This window comes from Carlito syrichta, unplaced genomic scaffold, assembly GCF_000164805.1.
Source record: "Carlito syrichta isolate Samal-C Ts95f unplaced genomic scaffold, Tarsius_syrichta-2.0.1 Scaffold309784, whole genome shotgun sequence".
Classification (NCBI taxonomy): Eukaryota; Metazoa; Chordata; class Mammalia; order Primates; family Tarsiidae; genus Carlito; species Carlito syrichta.
In genome coordinates this window covers 541,174-563,497 of record NW_007253880.1, presented here as the reverse complement: position 1 = coordinate 563,497, position 22,324 = coordinate 541,174, and positions in this window count along the sequence as shown.

The window sequence follows — 22,324 nt, the reverse complement described above, 5'->3', positions numbered from 1 at the left end:
TGCTATAAAAAACACACCATAAACTAGGTGGCTTATAAACAATAGGAATTTATTTCTCACAGTTCTGGAGGTTGTGAAGTTCAAGAGTGGAATGCCAGTAGATCTGACGCCTGGTAAGTTTTCACTCTCTGGTTCATAGATGGCACCTTCTCACTGTGTACTCACGTGGAGAAAGTAGCTAACTAGCTCTCTGGGGTCTCTTTTATAAGGGCACCGATCCCATCCATGAGGGCTCTACCCTCATGAACAAATCACTTCCCAAAGACCCCTCCCCCACCACATTGCCTTGGAGTTAACTCCATTGCCTTGGAGTTAAGATTTCAACATAAGAATTTTGGGGAGACATAAACATTCAGACCACAGCATTATTTTACCAGTCAGCTGGTACTGAGATGAAGGTTTTGTTTTTGTTTTTAAAGATAGCATGATCTACCAACATCATCCTCCTGGCCATTCTCCCAGGAAAAGAAACAGAGGAAGTTGGATGACTTTCTTTCTGAGCAGAGAGTGGAGTAAGGATTTGAACATTAGTTTTCATGCATGTCACTGACTGTTCACCATGCACTCCACATATAAGAGAGCTGGCTGTATAAATTCCAAACTCCTGGACTTCTGGCAATGAACCGTAGAGACTGGTGTTCACCTAGGCTAAGGTGTTCTTCTGGCTCCAGGGTAAAATGCTGGGCTCATCCAGTTAGAAGAAAAATCCAGAAGCATACTCTCTTGCTTCCATGAACATCTCTATATTAGTTATCTAGTTATAGTGTTGGTCAGGAATATTGTGAATTCTTTTTTTCTTGCCCTTGGTATGTTGTAGTTAACTAACAAGGAATCTGAGTAAGCAACAGGTATCTTGCCATAGCATGTATTGGGACTTACCATAAAGCGTGTTGAGGATGGAGACATTTCACGATGACTCTTTATGACACAGGACCACCAGACCTTGCCTGTGGTGTAAGGTGTCATGGATAGTCAATGATGGCACTGGTTCTAGAAAAATAGTTTATGTCTCTGGGGTTGTGATGGGCTGGATTGTAGCCCCACAAAATTCACGTTGTAGTTTCAACATCCAGTTCCTCAGAAAGTGACTGTATTAGGAAGCAAGACCTTTCAAGAGGTAATGAAGGTAAAATGGGGCCATGACGGTAGGTCCTAATTCAATCTAACATCTTTTGGGGCCATGACAGTAGGTCCTAATTCAATCTGGCATCTTTATAAAAAGAGGAAATCAGGACATGTAGACATCACATCGTCCAAGGGATGACCGTGTGGGGAGGCAGAAAGAGGGCAACAGAGTGAGACACCAACTCAAAAAAAAAAAAAAAAAAAGAAAGAAAGAGGTGGCCATTGCAAGCCATGGTACAAGGCCCCAGAGAAATCAACTCTGCTGACACCTTGATCTTGGATTCTAATTTCCAGAACTATAAGAAAATAAATTTCTATTGCCTAGGCCATTCAGGTTGAGGTATTTTATTATGGCAGCCACAGCAGATTAACACAGAGGTTCCCCTCAAAAAATGTGAACAGTTTTTGGAACTGTTCCAAATAAAAGAGCTCTAGTTGTCTGATGTAAGAAATTAGTAACTGTTACCCAGAAGAAGAATAAGGTGATATGGGTTCAGATAATTTGGGGAAATGGAGGTCGGGCACGGTAGCTTATGCTGAGTCAGGAAGATATACTTAAGGACAGGAGTTTGAGACCAGCCTGGGCAACACCTTTACAAAAAATAAAAACAATGTTAAAAAAATTGGGTGAAATGCTGGATTAGCTAGCTAGCCAAGGTTCTTTTCTATAGGACTGCCCAGAGTTTCTGATGTGATGTCCATAATATTAGTGTGATTTACACAATCTGGTGCCATCCTTGACACGTTCCTTCCTGCTGACTTTTCATTTCTAATCCATTGCCAGTCCTGATGACTGCATCTTCTAAATATTTCTTGAATTAGTTTACTTCTGTCTGAAACCCCACCAAAGCTTGGACGATACTAGCTTTGCCTGACACTTTTATTTTCTAAATACTTCATGAATTAGTTCACTTCTCTCTACCGAATGGCCATGAAAACCTGGACCAAATTACTCATGTCTCTTGCTTGATCCAGTGAAAAATCATTCTGACTGTCTGGCCATACCCCTGGGATGCTCACTAGTCAGTTCTCCATTAACAGAGTGAGTAATCTTTTCCCAAGCAGACCTGATTATGACAGCTCTTTTTAAAAGATAATGATCCATATTGCCCTTGTCACTACTGAAAATTTGCATCTATGTGATTATTTGGTTAAGTCCTGAACCTAGATCTTCTAGACTGAAAACTCCAAGTTTGTAGAACACTTAGGTTTGGGGAGGACACATCTGAAACACAATGTGAAGAATTTTTACAAATAAAGAAAATGAACACAATTACAGAATGTTTTCAACGCTTACAAACATACAGTTATTTGCTGTAATTTAGCATTCTTTGACCCAAGTAATCCTCTAGAATATGGAAAGGATACACACACACACACACATACACACATCCAATACCTATACACACAGACTATACACACATACAAATATATAATGAGGTCTAAGATTAGCTTTAAAAAAAAAAACTTTCAATTTTGAACATTTTCAAACCTATAGAAGACTTGAGAGACCAGCACGATGAACAGCCACAGACCTGTAATCAACCTGTTAAATGTTTAGATTCTGTTCTGAAAAAAGCTGCTCTGTAGGTATGACCTTTCCTGCTCTGTTGTAGACAGTGCAATTCTGATTATACATTCAGAAAGACATAAGACTGAGTAATAGATCACAAATGCCCCTACTTCAGAGAGAAAGGCTATCTATACCTGCTGGCAAATAATTTATTAAGATATATTTAGGGGCCAGGCACAGTGGTTCACACCTATAATCCCAGTACTTTGGGAGGCTGAGACAGGAGGATTACTTGAGTTTAGGGGTTCAAGACCAGCCCCGGCAACAAAGAGAGACTTCGTCTTTACAAAAAAAAAAAAAAAAAAAATTAGTCAGGCATGGTGGCATGCGCTTGTGGTCCCAGCTACTTGAGCTCAGGAGGTCGAGGCTGTGGTGAGCCATGATTGTGCCTCTCCACTCCAGTCTGGGCAACAGAGAAAAACTTTAGTTTTTTTTAAAAAAAATATAATATAGGGTTTTATCTTAAATAAGATACTGTGGGGGATCAAAAGACATCTATGAGACATACTTTTAAAAAATTATAGCCATCTGATAAAATAGGACACCTTCATATGAAAGAATAGTGATTAAAAATAAGTTTAAAGGGAGGAGGCAGAAAGCACTGAGAGAAGTAAGGGGATGAGGTTGCTTTCAGTTATGCTTCTTTTCTTTTCTTTCCTTTTTTTTTTTGAAGTCAGGGTCTCACTCTGTCACCCAGACTGCTGGAGTGCACTAGCACAATCACAGCTCACCACAGCATCTACCTCTTGGGCTCAGGTGATGCTCCTGCCTCAGCCTCCCAAATAGCTGGGACTACAGGTGTGTGCCACTACACCTGGCTAATTTTTTGATTTTTTTTTTTTTTTTTTGTAGAGACAAGGTTTCACTATGTTGCTTAAGCTGGTCTCGAACTCTAGGATCAAGTAATTTTCCTGCCTCGACCTCCCAGTGTTAGAATTATAGGCGTGAGCCACTATGCCCAATCTTCAGTTATATTGCTTTATAGAAATGGATTCCCTGTGGACCATGGCACATCTTGTTACCTATTAATTTCCTTGACAAAAAGACTAACATAGAAAAATTATTTTATATGTCAAATAATGAATAAGTATTTCTTATACAGTGAGCAAACAAAAGTGTAAAGAGTCTGACTCCTTATCTGAGTTATATTTGCAATTATTTTAGTTCCTTATTGGAAGGACAATTCAAAATGACGGGAAGTATTTGTTCCTTTAGGGATCAACTTTGGTTTGGCAAATTTAAGTCAAATAATTAATCCATTTTTTTCCCTAACAAAGAATAGGCCACTTCCCTGATATATCAGGTCAGACCCAAACTGAGCCTGCCTTGGGTGAATGCAATTCCCCCTGAGCTGGCTCCAGGCCTGGAGATCTGGGGAATAGTTCCCTGATCCCCGGTTGCCTGAGCCCAGGGGTTCGGGACCAGCTTGGGCAACTTGGTGAGATCTTGTCTACAATAAATAAAAAAAAAATTAGCCGGGTGTGGTGGCGCATGCCTGTAGTTCCAGCTACTTGGAAGGCTGAGGCAGAAGGATCACCTGAACCCAGCAAGTCGACGCCAGGGTGGCCGGTGACTGTGCCACTGCATTCCAGCCTGGGCAACAGAGTGAGACTCTGACTCAAAAAAAAGGGCTGCACGTTAGGCTCAATAAATTTAAACTAGGTAGAAAATGAATATGATCACAACTTGGTACAAATGTTAATAATATAGAAAGGAAAAAAAATCATGCCCATTGTAGAGTAGCGTGGGGGAGACCACTAATAGCAGTGCAAAGTAGTGGGGGGGTGGGTGTTTATAAAATAATAAAGATTGGCCAGGTACGAAGGCTCACTCTTGCAATCCCAGCACTTTGGAAGGCTAAGGCAGGAGCATTGCTTGAGCCCAGGAGTTCAAGATCAATCTGGGCAACATAGTGAGATACGCATCTCTACAAAAAAAGTTGTGGTGGCATGTGCCTGCCCATTGTGGTGGCATTGCCTCAGGAGACCTGCTACTCAGGAGGCCAAGGAGGGAGGATCCCTTGAACTTAGGAATTAGAGGCCACAGTGAGCCATGATTGCATCACTGCATTCCAGCCTGGGTGACAGAGCAAGACACTGTCTCTAAGAAAAATAGGCAAATAAATAGTTAACAATTAAAATAATACAGATGTACTACATTTGGGCATTATCCAGCTTATGGAAGACTGGAAATTGCCTTTGGAAATATGAGCTCTTCAGGTTCAAGTGGTCCCTTTAGAGATGGTCCTATAAAGATGCAGTTCATATATGTGCTTGGTGTGAGAACTTGGGTCTCAAAAACCAAAGTTTTTTTTTTTTTTTTGAGTAGGAGTCTCACTCTGTCGTCCAGGCTGGAGTATAGTCGCACACTCATGGTCACCACAGCCTTGACCTGCTGGGCTCAGGTGATCCTTCTACCTCAGTCTTCCAAATAGCTGGAACCACAGGCATGCACCACCATGCCTGGCTATTTTTTTTATTTATTTATTGTAGAGATGAGGTCTCACCAAGTTTCCCAGTGTGGTCTCAAGCCCCTGGACTCCTCTCCTCTCTGCCTCCCAAAGTGCTGGCATTACGGGCATGAGCCACTACACCCAGCAAAAAAACCCAAGTCCTAAAGTCAGTCCTTCCTACTTGAAAAGGAGCAAGGGAAGGACACTGCTCTCAGATCACAGAATTACCTGTGCTCTTTAACGCATGCTTTGAACTCATGTTTTCTGGGGTTTTTTTTCCAATGTGTATATATTAATTTTGCAATTCAAAAAAAACCCAACAATAACACTATGAGACAAAGATCAGTTGAAGTTTTACACATGCAAAACTGCTGTAGAAGGCAAGAAAAATTCTCAAATAGAAGTTACAGGGAGGTCAATGCCTAGGAATGTGGTGGCACATTTGTAACGGGGTAGTTAACAGATGTCTACTGACTTCTTGTCTGGAGACTTTTAAGCTTAGAAAGTTAATGAAATTATTTAGAAGTCTGTCACATTATTATTATTATTATTAGAGTCGAGATCTCACTCTCTTGTCCAGGCTGAAGTATAGTGATGTGATCATGGCTCATCACAGCCTTGACCTCTTAGGCTCCAGCAATCCTTCTGCCTCAGCCTTCCAAGTAGCGAGGACTACAGGCACGTGCTACCATACCTAGCTAATTTTTTGTAGAGATGAGGTCTTGCTATTTTGCCCAGGCTGGTCTTGAACTCTTGGTTTCAAGTGATCCTTCTGCTTTGGCATCCCAAAGTTCTGGGATTACAGGTATGAGCCACTGTATCTGGTGGCTTCTGGATTATAGTTACAGACAACATGTCATCTGTTGAGAGATGAAGGAAGAGAGAAGTGATTTCTGTAATCACAGAACAATTTAAAGGAAGACCTGAGATTAAACAGTCTTGCATCTGCTTTACCATTTTGGGTAAATGATTATCTATATCATTCCATTTGGAAAACAAGTAGATTAATGGTCCTAGGGTTACGGTGATAAATAAAATCAAAATATATGCCAAATGTATTTAGTTTTTGATTTTACACTTGTGAGAATAAGGCCAGTTTCTCTTGAATGACTGACTGCAATCTCTCTATGGAGTCAGATACAATCTTTTAGTTTTTGTGATAACTTTCCACCCTATATAAAAGTTTCTTTCTTTTCCTCCTTGTAGGCGAAGCAAAATTATTTCATAATAAAAAAATTATAATGAGTTTTGGCCACAATAACAAGCAATTCTGAAACTTAAAATTCCTCAAGCTCTCGTTAAACATTATTAGCAAAAAAGCTCCTGCTCACTAGAATCCCTTTCTAGAAGTCTATTCTGTGGCACTATATAATCTTTTATCTTTACCTAGGAGCTTTGCAATGTTCAAATCTGCATATATGAAGAGCTCAAGAGAAATTAATTTCTAAATAATTCACAGACGCTGCTAAAAGTGGTAGATTTTTATATATAATTTCCTGAAGAGAAATGAGGCAAAAGCTTCTCCAACATTAAGAACCTTCAAAGAAACAGGCCGGTTGTAAGTGGGGCAGAGTTAATTCAGAAATGAGAAATGTAGACGAGAGCGCTCATTATTTTAAAAATGTTTATTTTAAGCAAAGGATCTTGGTTATCTCAATCTTTAGCTTGTACTTGGCAGTCTGGATTTAAAGAGTTTATTCTCCAGGTGGTGGTGAGGTGGGGTGGACGTGGATAAGATAGCAGGCCCAGTCTCACCACTCATTAATTTTGTGCTGGGGCTGAAGTGCTCAAAAGAAAAAAAGGAGCATTGTTTCTATGAAATGGGTGAAGGAGGGGGAAGGAGGAAATGTTAGAAGAATGATTTCTCAATTTTATTTCTTAAAAGGTGCTCTTGTGGCTGCATTTCCTCTAAACCCAACCTCTGTGTCCAGCTTGACTGGCATGCAGCCTTCTTGGTCTAGCAGTAACTGGAAAGATCGAGAAGGATTTTTTACTAGACCATCAGTAGGTCAAGCAGGAAAATTAGGAGAGCTGACTCTGCCGATACCCATTTGTAAGTGACAGAATTGAGTTCTGAGATGAATAAACCTTGGTATTTTGATCGGTCTGAAAATATGAAGAGGGGTATTTTATAAGAAAATGAGAACGATCTACAAAATTTTTAGAAATATTCTCATTTCTCAGTATCACTTTCTTAGTTATAGCAGTAATACACTTCTTAAATAAAATCAGTCAGAGAAACTCTAAATTCGTGTGAAAGTAGTCACTATGATGAAACATGGGGACTTGAGGAAGCCAAGGGGGTGGCTTTGGAGTCACACAGACCTCCACTGAGTTCCACCTCTATCATCTTGAACAACTTGCTTAACCTCTCTGAGTCCACCCCTATAAATTAATGTATACAAACCACCTAGAGAACTTGCTACTTAGTAGGTGCTCAATAAATTTAGTCATTCCGGCTCTCTGGACAAAGAGGACTTTAGCAAATACCAACATGATATGGGGTCTTCCCTTCCATATGTCTTAAAATGCTATGCATTCATGTCATCCCCTATTTTATTTGGGTTTATATTCATCTACTGAGTTTTTGGCTACCTTCTGTTGTCAGGGTGTGGGCACCAAGGAGTCACAGACAGGCATCTTGAACCAGGGTCTTAGTCTCTTTTGTGCTGCTATAACAGACCACCTGAGAGATTGGGTCATTTTAAAAGAACAGAGATTTATTTCTTCCAGTTCTGGAGACTGAGAAGTCCAAGGTCAGGGGCCCCACATCTTGTGAGGGCTTTCTTGCTGTGTCACCCTATGGCAGAAGTTGGAAGGGTAAGAGAGAGGGAAGAGAAGGGGGTTGAACTATTCCTTGTATCAGAAACCTGCTCCTGAGATAGCCCCATTAATTCATTCATGGGGATAGGGCCCTCATGACCTAATCACCTCTTTGAGGTCCCACCTCTCAACACTGTTACACTGGGGATTAAAATCCCAACACATGCACTCTAGGGGACACATTGAAGTCTAGTACTTGCCCTAGAGGGGAAGGAGAACTTGGTGATGTCATCAGCTTGGACAAGCACATCAGTGAGCTTGGAGGTAGGGTCAGGGTAGATTGTGTTTTGAGTGGGTTGAGCAGGATGGGATCCAGGGATACACAAGCAAATCTACCCTGCAGGCAGTCATTTTCAGTGGATCCATTGATGCGGGGGAGGGCAGGGCTGGTGATGTGCACATGAGCTGTGCATGGTGCACAGACTCTGACACTGCCAGAGGTTGGTCAGGGATCTTGAAGAGTGGAAAGAACTGTGGGGCAGGAAGAAGCCAGGGACACACCAATGCTTTGGAGGAAGAGGTGACAATGAAGATTTTTTTATATTTTTTGCCACTACTAGGGTTTGTTTGTTTTTTGAGATGGTTCTTACTCTATCACACAGGCTGAGTACAATGGCATGATCACAGTTCACTGCAACTTCAACTTGCTGGGCTCAGGCAATCCTTAGGCCTCAGCCTTCCCAGGAGCTGGGACTGTAGGGTGCACCACCATGTCCAGCTAATGATTTGATTTTTTTATACAGATGAGGTCTCACTATGTCACTCAGGCTGGTCTCGAACTCCTGGTCTCAAGCGATACTCCCACCTCGGCTTCCAAAAGTACTGGGATTACAGGCATGAGCCATCGTCCCAGCCCTAATAGGGATTTTTAAATTAATATTTAATTTATTAAGATAACACATCTAAAAATGCCATTTTTTTCTTAAGGTGAGCTGAATTATAAAATTTATATTCTATTTAAAATTCTCTAAACTCTGAAAATCCTTTTAAGAGTGATCTTTCAACTTTGTTAACCAAGTAACAGACATTAAGCATTTCAATATAATATTAAACAGTAGAATTAACTTCAAACTTTCAACTTAAAAATCTAAAGTCTAAATAAATCACCCCATGACATATTTAAAATGAGAAATCACAAGGCTAATCATGTTAATTAACACATTATCTTAAAACTTAGGAACATCTAAAATATTAAACAAAGGCTTTTCTCCAAACTTATTTGAAAGTATACAAACTTTTGGTTTCATTTAGTCTACCCTATTTATACTTAATTTTAAGTTTTCTCAGGGTTAAAATACTACTTTGTAAGAAAATAATTTTGCTTTCTCCCAAAATTTGGGGTTTTTTTTTTTAGTGCATTTTCACCAGAGAGTTAGCCTAAAATTCAGGATTTAATTTCCCGTATGTATACTTGCTTTAACAGGGACTCCATACCTTACAAAGTCTTCTCACCTGTGTCCCCAAGTCTCAAATTACTTGTTAGTTAATTCTCAAGTCATCTTTGGTTCTGTGACCTCTCACAGGCTGCCCTGCCAGCTGACTCAAATCAACTAATCTTGTCACTGTTTAATCCTACTTGGAATTCCTTGTATGCGCTTCCCTGCAGACATAGCTCATAGATACATGTATAGGACCTGGGATTGGATTCTGTATCATAGAAACCTCAGGTCAAACTTGATAATAGGTGGTGGAAAAATAGGGTCTGGTCATAGAAGTAGGAGGAGTGAGAAATGTAATAGCATAATAGAAGTTAAAATTTTAAAAAGGAAGGCACCATAAACTTCAATAGTTTGAAATGTAGCAGGGAAGTTTATAAGGTAAACAGGCGAAATATGACCATTAGATTTGATCAGTGAAATTTTCATGTCATGATGTGGACAAACACTGAATAGCCACATATCAAGAGTGAACTGGAAGAGAGAAACTGGGAATTGTAGCTAAAGGCAGCAATGACTCAAGAACCCTTTAAGACATTTTATTTTATATTATAATATTTTACTTTTTAACAAGGGAAAAAGAGAGATGACGTGGTAGACAAAGGGCTCAAAGGGATATTTATTTTGCATTTTATTTCAATTTTACAAAGTTGTCTGAGTGAGTTCACTGAGAGTAATCAATTGACAGTAAATGTGAGAAATAAATCTCTCCACCACCTTTTTTGGGTTAAAGTTTATACATTCAGGACAAGGACAGAATTAACTGGGGGAAGCAATATCCCAGAGGATAGAGAATAAAAGTTAAAAAGATCACCTGAAAAAGTGGACCTTGAAAAGGAAAAGGTCTCTGAGAATGATGGGAATGAGGAAAGGATTGATACAAATGTAGATTCATTTGTGGATGTGGGCGGGGCAGGGGATTGAGGTCCCTCCAGCCTGGCTGTGTGAATGGGGCCTGCCCTAGCCAACGCCTGCCTGGCAGGCACACAGCAGGCAGCTTCCGGGAACAGGCAGAATCTGGACTAAGATGAGGACAGCTTCAGAAATGGCCCAAAGGGAGCTTTCCCAGTAAGGTAGCAGTTCATATTAATCACAGATCAAAGAGAGGAAATCCTACATGATTCCTTTGTTTCCTAACTCTGATTTCTCAGTTAAAGAAAATGAGACCAGCCGGGCTCGGTGGCTCAGACTGTAATCCCGCGCCTTTGGGAGGCTGAGGTGAGTGGATTGCCTGAGCCTGTGGGTTCGAGACCTGCCTGGGCAGGCGAGACCTCATCTCTACAATCAATCAAAAAATCAGCCGGGCGTGGTAGCACATACCTATAATTCTGACTACTTGGAAGGATAAGGCGGAAGGATCGCCGGAGCCCAGCAGGTTGAGGCTGTGGTGGCCAGGAGCGGCCACTGCACTCCAGTCTGGGTCACAGAGTGAGACTCCAACTCAAAAAAAAAAAAAAAAAAGAAAGAAAGAAAATGAGACCAAAGGTTAACAAAGGCTCAAGAGCAGTTGTTAGCATCTCTTCTGCTAGAAACCAGATTTCTTGGTTCCTAGAATCATGTCTTCCTTTCTTTTTAAAAATTAAATATAGAGCCAATTTTCTCCACCTTTTTCCCTGGCCAACTTTCCTTCATTCTTCTATTTTTAACACTCACTTTTTCTGAGAATCCTTTCCTGCCTTCTCCCTCCACCTCTCCATCTTAGGGGAACCCAATAGGGATATTATATACCCCTTTGATCTTTGCTTTGTCATACCACAATTTAAATTCTATTATTTAAGGGTTTTATTTAAGGGTTATTTAAAGTTCTTCTTTTCCAGCAGATACTATAAGTCATACAAGGACCGGGACTGTTCCATTCTTATCCTGGGCACAAGGCACAATACCTAGCACTTAGTTGAAAATATTTATATACCACTAAAGCAAAATAAGCAAGGGTCCAAAAGCCTAAGGCTATCTCTGTATCATGAGTTCCTATATAACAAACTGCAACCTAACTTAGCATGTAAACAAATGAAAACTTAACTTAGGAGTTTAGTTTTTTGTAACACATAACTGAGTTTCAGCCAATTACAGGCAGCCAACTGATCAGGCCTTGCTCAAATAAGGTAAATGCATAGCTGTAACCAATCAACTTATTTCTGCCCTTTACTTCCAAGTTCAGCCTATATAAGCTCACTGAGAAGCAGAACTCTCTGAACCTCTTCTGGTTCCAAATGCTACCTGATTCATGAATTGTTCTTTGCTCAAATAAACTCTGTGAAATTTTTTTCTTGTCTAAAGGATTTTTTTTTAAACAAACATCAAGTGCACAATATTCAAGATTTTTATCTGCAAATCAAAATTCTTCATTTGTGAAAAAACACTGTGGGGTTTCAGGAAGGCTGATATACTTTCATTCTAGTAGATGAGAAATATGGGAAATGTTCAGCACATTTATTGCATGAATAATAATTTCTGAACTACTGGAATTTTAATTCCTTTTAGGAAAAGCAACATACTTTGATTCATAGTCACTCAAAATAGTTTAAAGATGATTAGTTTCCTAATCATTAAGGAAAAAAACCTATTTAGATTAAACAAATTAAGATTCCCCAAAACGGTATTTAGAATTAATATTAGGGTTCACCAAAACTTTGAAAATAACTGACATAATAAAAATACTCATCATATAACTGAGGTAGCTTCTGGGATAATGCATAAGTAAAAAACTCAATGCTTAGTTTCTAAAGTTTCACACTTTTGAAGTGTTTCAGAAACAGCTTCTCTTAGACCTGACTCTCAGTTATAAAATGAACTTACCAATTTTGGGTGCAGAAATTCATGCATTTGCAAACATTAAAAACAAAAAGGCATCACCAATGAATTGCCTACAATCTTTTCACAGGGAAGGTAATTTGTGAACATATGCATGAAGATTAGTACATACAGTAGGCAAATATTTTTCTATGTCCCACCCAAAGCAAACAAATGAAAATAGAAACTTCAAAGGCAATTATAAAATATCTTTAAATTTAAAGACACAGTAACCTTTTATCATTTGGTTCTGTCTATACCTTTATCCAAAATATACATTTCTTAATTAGTCTCAACTGAGAATTTCTACTAGGAAAGCGTTTCTGTTCTTTTTGATTGTGGGATAATTAATTTTTTTCTTACATTTCTTGACTCTCAGAACTTCATGAAGCAAAAAACAAATGGATAAAAGGTACTGGTTTGTTGATGATTAAGAAACATAAGTGAGATCCCCTGGTTTAGCTCTTAATTATACCTATAGACAAGTTCTCTTTCACAATACCAAGTTTTAATTTTCAATAGAAGTTCTTATTCCTGTTAACAATAAAAATATCCCTGTGCATGCAAACTGTATCTTTCCAAGTGTTACAGTGTTGGCATAAAAATGCTTTGCCTTATTCATTTAGGGAAGAAAATGATTACTAACCTTGTGCCAAAGTGGATAATCAGCCTATGTTCAGATATGGAAAAGTCCAGTTACAGAGAATATCTATCAATTCTTGAGTTTCAGAGCAGATGGATTCAAATGGTTTATCCTGTTATCCATCCAACACGTTTTGTATTTTACTAGAAAATCAGTAGCTATGTCTCATACCAAGAATACTATCAGTCTGCTGTATTATGGCTTAGTCTTATTAGGTAGAGCTGAACAAAACAACGAGAAGCATAACCTTTTCCAGGTAGTCCTGAAGGCGCACAAAAATAACAGTCCGGGTCTGGGTTATATAGAGATAATACCAACCCCTCTTAATAACCCCTCCAGGGTACGACAATCTTGTCATCTTGAAATTTTCTACTGTTGCTTGTAATTTTCTGACTTTAAGATCTGTTGGATTGTGCTTCAATCACATTGCTTCCTGCTCCACTTACAAGAGTCCCTGTCTACTCTCCTGTGCTTTTTCCCCTTGAATACCACATAGCCTCTACACAAGGCTGGGATTCAGGAAGTTTTTTGAGTACTAAATTTCTGTATTTGTGAAAAGAATGATGTAAGCTTACTGAAAGGCAGACTTATAACTGACCAAGGAGAATATAATTATTAATGCTTTAAATTTATTCTTATTTCATTACAGTCACACATCACTTGATGAGAATTTGCGCTGAGAAATGTGTCATCAGGTTATTTTGTCACGTGAACATCAGAGAGTGTACACAAACCTAGATAGTCTAGCCTATTATACATGTAGGCTATAGGGTCTAGACTATTACTCCTAGGCTACAAGGAGTGACTGTACAAGTATGTGACTGTACTGAAGACTGTAGGCAGTGGGAAGTAGTTGTGCATTTAAACATATCTAAACAAAGCAAAGAGACAGTAAAAATATGATTCTCTAATCTTATGGGGCCACCATCACCTATGCAGTCTATTGTTAACCCAGACGTCATTATAACATAACTGTATATCAAAATGCGATTTTACTTAATACAATTTAAAGGCATACCATGGTTATGAGACTTAACTGGTTTAGTTTTTCCCAAATTTTAAGATAAAATGTATAGATGCACTATATGAATACCTTAAATATTCTGTGAACCCTCACAAGATTAGCAATAGGAGAAAGAAAAACTGGTTCAAAAGAGTTTAAAACTTTATACAAACACGTGGGGGTGGGGTATACAGAAACTAAAAACTCAAGCAGATGGTAACTTAAAGAATGGAAATATTTAGGATATGGAAAATGTGTGCAGTTGAAATAAATTAATAAGACACTGGAAACAAGCTCACCAAATTTGCAAAATGGGAGGCAGAGAGCAGAATAGTTTCCGAAAGACAACAGCTCATTTAGGTGATGAACACCAGATGCCAAGTGCAGCTCCATGGAGACAAAAGTACTCTGATTAGCTTCAGGGGAGGAGGAGAAAAGAGTCAGGCACCAGAGGTGAGAGAGGCAAACACAGCCCCTAACAGGTGGGCCAACTCCATCATTGCCCCTGGGGAGTACTGATCTACCAATAAGGGCCAGTGTTTATTTCTGTCCAAAAAGCAGGTTGACATCGATGAATGGTGATTCAGAAGCAGCCATCTGGCTGAGCCCCACGACATAAGAGTTGACAATCTGTAACACTGCTCTGGGTCCACAATCAGGCCGGGCTTGGCTATGTTTCTGTGAGATAAGAAACAGTTACAGAGACACTCTCTGTGAAAAGGGCCAGTGAGAGTCGTAGATCTAGAGAATTCTGACTAGGGCTGTGGGAAATCACTGAAATTTATCAATGAATTAAAAGTATGCCCTGAACAGTGGTGCCATTTCCTTTAGGAAGTTCAGGATGCTGGTATATTGTTGTAGTGAGAGGATACCCACTGCTTCTCCCTTCAATCCAAAGTCCATTTCCCTGGAATAACCAATTAGGCTACTAATTTATCTTTGTGTGTGTGTGTGTGTGTGTGTGTGTGTGTGTGTGTGTGTGTGTGCACTTATGCACTCTGTAGATGCAAACCAAGAGTGGGAGTGGGAATCTTCTTCTTTCCGAATTTGGTCTTGCCTCTTGGGTCCAAAGTCTAACTAAAAGTCTTGTCGACTGTTTAAATGAGTGCTTTACAGTGTGTGAGCATGATATTAGACACTAACTCTCTGAGTGTGAGCACATAATTTACTGGAGGAGAAAGACAAATTTACTTACTTGACAACCCAAGAAAAGTCAAGTTATTCACAGATCCAGTGAGTGCTAGAAGAGACATAGTTTTGTAGAGGAAAGAATTCTAGATCATGAGCCAGCATAGCCAGGAATTCTGGCCTTGGGTCCTCTATTAATTTAGGGTTATGTGACTTTCATCAAGCCATTAATCTCTCTGAACCTCAATCTCCTGATTTGTGAAATGGGGATGTTGAACTAAATGATCTCTAAAGTCCTTTTTGCCTCTAATATTCTGGAATATATGTGGTCTATATGTTCAGAGAAGGGAGCAACCATTTGAGGCTCAAGAGATTAGAAGTTTTCATGATAGAAATAGCTTGCTTTTCTACTGCTTTCTCTGATTACAGAAGTAAACCTGAGAGTTGCAAAAATCCAGAGTACAGAAATGGCAAATATAGATTGTTAATGCCTCTGTAACCTTATGGCTATCTGTTTGGAATTTATTCTTCCAGGTGTTTTCCGTTAAATTTTAATTGTAATCATGACTATTTCATTAAAATGAAACACTAAATGCATTTTTCTTCAACAGAGAAGACACCACTCCCTTTCTACTCCTCACCATGCCCCGTACGTTCCTTCCTGCCATCCACACTGGACTGTGGCGTGAAACATATGATGGTTTTAGATCAACACCCATCTCTCTACAAGATTGTGTCCATGTCCGCTGTGTTGGGAGACTGAAGCAGAAGGAAGACCTGACCCAGGAGGTCGAGGCTGCGGTGAGCCATGAGCATGACACTGCACTCCAGCCTGGGAGATAGAGTGAGACCTCCAACACACAAATTTTTTTTTGAAAAAAATTTTTTCTTTGTATCCTACCACCTAGCACAGTGCTGGACCTCCATAGGTGCTTGCTCAGTAAAATGTATTCTATACATTAATGGGGGAAGGTGGAGTGGGAAGCTTTCTATGGTACTAGGTTCACTAACTGGAATAGCTCTTTACAGTGAGAACACTTTATAATAACATTTTTTAAAAATCCAATGATACTCAGAAAATGCAGGATGAAAAGTATATTAAATACCAAAAGCAAAGCAAAGCTCTCTCTTTCAAATACTATCAATGTCAACTTAGTTATTATGAAAACTCTTCTTGAAAATTGGAACCAAGAAAGATATCCCCTTCCTCTGCCCTCGTTTCTCCATATCTTACCATTGTCTTCAGTCTCAACACTTCCATCATGTTCATTTCAGCATACAAATAAGCTCTGCTTTCTTAGAGAACTCCACTGGTACTTTGTTTCCTCAAACGAAGTCCTTGGCATACCCTCTACTTCACATCAATACATGCATGGAACTGATTATACATTTGGATTATACATTTTATAATCCAAATTCTTTGGGCCTGAGTTATAGTTATATTTACAGAAGCATTTACAGCTATCCCTGGTCAGATATTTAATAATGAGGAAATGTATATCTCTAGGTTTCAGGGGCAATCCCACGCATTCAGGTTTAAAGGCTGGGTGCAGTGGCTCACATCTATAATCCTAGCAATTTGGGAGGCTGAGGCAGGAGGATTGCTTAAGCCCAGGAGTTTGAGACCAGTCTGGGCAACACAGTGAGACTTCGACTCTACAAAAAAAAAAAATTAGCAGGGCATGGTGGTATGTGCCTGTGGTACCAGCTACTTGGGAGGCTGAGGCAGAAGGAAGACCTGATCCAGGAGGTCGAGGCTGCAGTGAGCCATGAGTGTGATGCTGCACTCCAGCCTGGCAGATAGAGTGAGATCCCTAACTCAAAAAAAATTTTTTTTGAAACTCCGGTGACTTCATGTGACTTTTATCTAAGGTGAAGATGAGGGAACTGTGAGGAGATGCCTATAACTTGAACCATTTCCCTTTTTTTCCTCTCATCCTGTACCCCTGAGACTGCATTGGTCCAAACTTCTTATTTTGCATTAAAGAAAACTGGAGGCTACAGAGGCTGAGACTCAGATTTATCAAACATTTACTAAGTGCAGACTCTGCCAGATAGACACTTGTTAGGGGAAGTGGTTAGCATCCCAGTTTTACAGCCAAGGAAGCTGAAATCCAGAGAGACTAAGGGGCATTCCTGAGGTCCCACAAGAAATAGCAGAGCCAGGCTTCAAACCTAATGAGAGTCTGGCCCTCAGTTCAGTCTCTTCTGGGGCAGTCAGGCTACCTCCACATGGGTCAGAGCCTCTCTTCCTTAAGATACACAGTAACCCACATGGCTTAAATGATGGAAGAAAATAACAATCTGCAACCAGTTTCTTTCCAAAGGGCTCACATAAGCGAAATAGATGGTTAAACACCTGCATACAGAAGTGAGTTGAGATTTAATGGCAGCAGGCACACTTATGATGCTGTCATCTGTGTTGGGGAGGATGAATCTGATGATTTCTGACTTATGGGTGTGGGTGTACATGTGCCTCACCCAGTCACACCTGCCATTAGGGGACCTGCCAAGTGTTCCAGTGGTGAATTCTCTAGTTTTTGTTTGCTTGTTTTGCTTTTTGTTTGTCTAGTTGACTCTTAAAGGATGATTTTGCCTGCCGAGGGTTGCAATTTCAGTAATTTTACTCTCTAAACCTATTTTTGCTTTTTTTTTTTTTTGGTTATATAAAAGTAACATTGCTTTTGCCCCATTAAATCCTTGAATCTAGGCAGGGTATTAAAAAAACAACCCTCTAGTTCTCTCCACACCAGTGAGCTGTGACTGTACCTGCCTTTGTTTTCAGGGTCACCACCCCAGAGCCACAACGCAGCCTAGTGTGACAGCACCAGGAAACGCTTGCCTTTTCTCTTTGAAGAGGGAAAGCATGGCATCACTCATGAACCTGGACTCGTTCTGTGACAGGGGATCAGGCTTCCCGCAATAGTTTGAGGTGGGGCCTCTGCCCGGGTTGCAGTGTATTCGTGGAGTTTTTATCACGTCCACTCCTAGAATACTTGGCTTCCTTCACCAAAACTGAATCCTAGCCAGGATCATAAAACTTGTCTTGCCAAGCTTAACAGAGAATGCAGATAAACTAAACCAAATCTTGATTGTCTAGCCAATTAACTCTATTTTATGATTCTCTTTGGAAATGACTATAGCATTAAATACGTTTTGATGCATTCCAGGTAGCTTAGCAAACCAGGATTCAAATCCAGGTCATTGGAACTTTAAAATGTGAGCACTCCCAAATTCCACACGGTGCTTGTGAGTGGCTGGGAAACACCACCATAGAGGAAGGAACTGCTTTGAAGTAGTTCAGTCAAAAGGTTCAGGACTGGGAGCAGGGGTTGAGACTTGGGTCCCTCCTATGGTTACTTCCAACTTGTGGGGTACCCTTGAATGGGTGCCATCCTCTCTCCAGGCCTCAGATTTCTTATTCATAAAAGGAGGGATTTGTACCAGTGAAGACTCCTTCCAGGTCATGATTCTGTCCTCTATGGGTATTTTAAAAGCCTCAGCTTAGTCGCTTAAGAAATAGACTTAAAAATTGATTTGAAAAGAAATAAAAACATTTCCATCACTCAAAGACCCAAAGGAGAGGGCTGCAAAATAGCTCATTTAAGTGTGGTTTGTTGCCATTGGGAATCAACATAGGGACTCAATGAAATAAGAAAATTAGGCAAGGGAGGAAATTAGTTTTTAATGAGGCATTTTCAAGTTTCCAAGAAATAATTACTTCAAAATCACCAATATCAACTTTGAAGCATCTTTCTGAGTCTGGCACAGCGTACAATATAAACAAACAAACAAACAAAACCAAAGACTGGTCAGTCTGGTAATCTCCTGCAAAGACCAAACAGAAAATGTACAGACTGCTTTAGAGGACAGAGACAGGATTGTGCTTGGAGCCAGTAGACCTGGGTTCAAATTTTGACTGAGTCACATATCTAAGTGCCAGTGTCCTTAACTGTGAGATGACCATAATAATCTTACCTATACAGATGCCACAAAGCAGTTGGGAAGGTCCAGTAAACCAAAGAACTACATGAAGAACTGTTTCATGATAAGTAACCGCCTGCCAAAAACATTTTCCCACTATTTACATGGGCATACAGATTTGGAATTTTAATGTTTCAACCATCTCCTAGCAAAAGTTAAAAAACTGCTGTCATTCAAAGGAACTGGGCAGCTGCCTTAAAACCAGCTAACAAAACCCCAAAACCACCACTACCAAAAGGTATCCTTTTTTAAGAGTCAAATAATTGCAAAGATAACACCCCAGCCTGAAGGCTGGGAAGCACCTTCCAGAACATGGCAACCCAGAATCATCTTCATCTTCTCTCTGTCTTCTCTTAGAATACAATCTGTCTCAAGGCTTTGAAACACATCCCTCCTTCGTACATCGAAATGACAGCAAAACCTCACCACCAGGGTCACTGCCCCAAAGCCATCATCAGTGCTGCCTGATCAATCTTTCTTTACAGCAGACTTCTGGTCATGTGCAGTGGCTCATGCCTGTAATCCCAGCACTTTGGAAGGCTGAGGCGGGAGAATCACTTGAGCCCAGGAATTTGAGACCTGCCTGGGCAACAAAGCAAGACCTTGTCTTTACAAAAAATACAAAAATTAGCTGGGCACGGTGGTGCATGCCTGAAGTCCCAGCTACTTGGGAGGCTGCAGAGGAAGGATTGCCTGAGCCCAAGAGGTCAAGACTGTGGTGAGCCATGATCATGCTACTGCATTCCAGCGTACTTCCCTCTACACAAAAGATACACTCCACTTCTGGGTCAGGAATCCCTCCACTTGCCCTGACACCTGTGGACATAATTCCAGCCTCAGGGCCTATGCTCTGACTGTGCTCCCTTCCTGGAAAGCTGTTCACCCTCCTTCGAGGATCTTGATACAAGTCACTTCTCCAAGCTCCCTTTAGTGAAGGGCAGCTCAGACTTTACTATGTTTGCGAATCTTGTTAAAAATGAAGATTTTGACTCTGTAGATTGGAGGTAGAGTCAGGATTGTATTTCCTTCCTTCCTTCCTTTCTTTCAAGTTGGAGCCTCACTCTGTCACTCAGGCTGGAGTGCAGTGGCACACTCACAGCCACCCAGCGTTGACCTGCTGGCTCCGGCGATCCTTCTGCCTCAGCCTTCCAAGGAGCTGGAACTACAGGCATGTATGACCACAACTGGCTAATTTTTGATTTATTGTAAAGACGAGGTCTCGCCAAGTTTCCCTGGTTGGTCTTGAACCCGCGGGCTCAGGCAATCCACTTGCTTCAGCCTCCCAAAGTGCTAGGATTACAGGCTGAGGCACTGAGCCCAGCCCTGTATTTTCAATAAGCTCCCTGGTGATCGTGATGTTGCTTGATTCATGGACTCCATTCTGAGGAGCAAAGCCTATTGGCTCAGTGGAAAAAAAATGTGTGGTGGGGAAGAGTAGTTTTCTGTGATACATGAGTTTGAATGCCATCTTTTCACTGCAACCTCAACTTCCTGGGCTCAGGTGATCCTTCTACCTCCGTCTCCTGAGTAGCTGGGACTACAGGCATGTGCCACTACACCCAGCTAATTTTTAAATTTTTTTGTAGACATGAGGTCTCACCATGTTGCCTAGTCTGGTCTTGAACTCCTGGCCTCAAGAGATCCTCCTGCCTCAGCCTCCCAAAGTGCTGGGATTACGCCTGTAATAAGCCGCTGCACCCAGCCTAAATGCCATCTTATTAGGTTTTAGCTATGTGACCTAAACACATTTCCTTGTATAGTGGGAAAATTACCTATTTTATGAGAATCTTCTGAGATAATAGTAGATAGAATTCTTTCCAAATCGGTCTTTCCCTTGGCTTCCCTGAACTCAATATCTTTGTCCTCTACTAAGTTTCTCCAAAACTCCAGACTGCTTACTTCTCTTTACTCTGAATCCTACTGCTTAAAAAGTGCATACACGTATGCACACACACATACAAGACCATCTGTTCTTCGAAGGCACAATCATGTCTAATTTTTATTTCTTTTAGGACATAAATCAAGAAAGAGTGTTATGAAAGTGAAGTTTTTTGTTTTTTGTTGGTATGATACTTAGTAATAACACCACCCTTCCCTGCAGCTTAAGGCAGATAAGCAAAGCTGCATCGTGGTCGCAAGCACAGGCTTTGGAGTCGGACAGACCCAGGATCCAGGGTTGGATACATCACCCACCAATCTGCCTAACCCAGACTGACATGTCTGATTCTTGGTTTCTTCACCTGTAAAAGAGGAGTTCTGCCTTGACCTCTAGCACTGTTGTGTGAATTAAGTTAGATGGGTCACGTAAGGTATAAGATGGATAGGATAAATTGTGAAAAGTTCTCCATCCCTTCCTGAACCCATGACATTCTCTGACATGACTCAGCCCAGCCGGGGGGGTTTATTTTTCCATACTTGAATCAGAGTTGGCCTCTTAGCAGCCAGTCAATAACCAAGGAGACCTCTCACAAGCATGATGTGCCTCTTACATGCAACTAATATCCCTACAAATATAATACAGTCCTATGACACATAGCAGAGGCCAACAGGAAGCAAAACAAACAAAAAAGACAGTCATGCTGTCCACTCCATTAGCATTAAATGATCAAGTCAGGGTATTATGACTCTCAGAAGGAATTAAGCTACATTAGATGAGGTATATGTGAAGGCAACAGTTTTTTAAAATTTTGCCTTCAGATGTACATATTTAATTCTACAGAAAGATGCACTTCACTGATGAAAGCTAAATAGAGTTGGCTCATTCTCTTTTTTTTTTATTTTTTGAGTCGGAGTCTTACTCTATTACCCTAGCTAGAGTGCAGTGGCATGTTCACAGTCACTGCAGCCTCGACCTGCTGGGCTCAAGCAATCCTTTCACCTCGGCTTTCCAAGTAGCTGGCACTACAGGCTCACGCCACCAGGCCCAGCTAATTTTTGATTTATTGTAGAAATGAGGTCTTGCCAAGTTGCCCAGGCTGGTCTCGAACCCCTAGACTCAGGCAATCCTTCCGCCTTCACCTCCCAAAGTGCTGGGATTACAGGTGTGAGCCATCACACCTGGCAGTTCATTCTTTATCAGAAACTTTTTTGGTTTATAACTCTAAGGGGCCCTAGTGGAACTAGAGTCCACATGAAGAACATTGCAATAAAACTTGGCTTATGTTTATTTACTTTCTGTGGAAACAAGTGTTTGAAATGACCTGTAAATCAACATCAGAGATTCAAGCCTCTTAATAGTTTCTTACAGTTAAAATCCTAACTACCAGCCGGGCTCAGTGGCTCAGCCTGTAATCCTAGCACTTTGGGAGGCTGAAGTGAGTGGACTGCCTGAGCCCGCGGGTTCGAGACCCGCCTGGGCAACTTG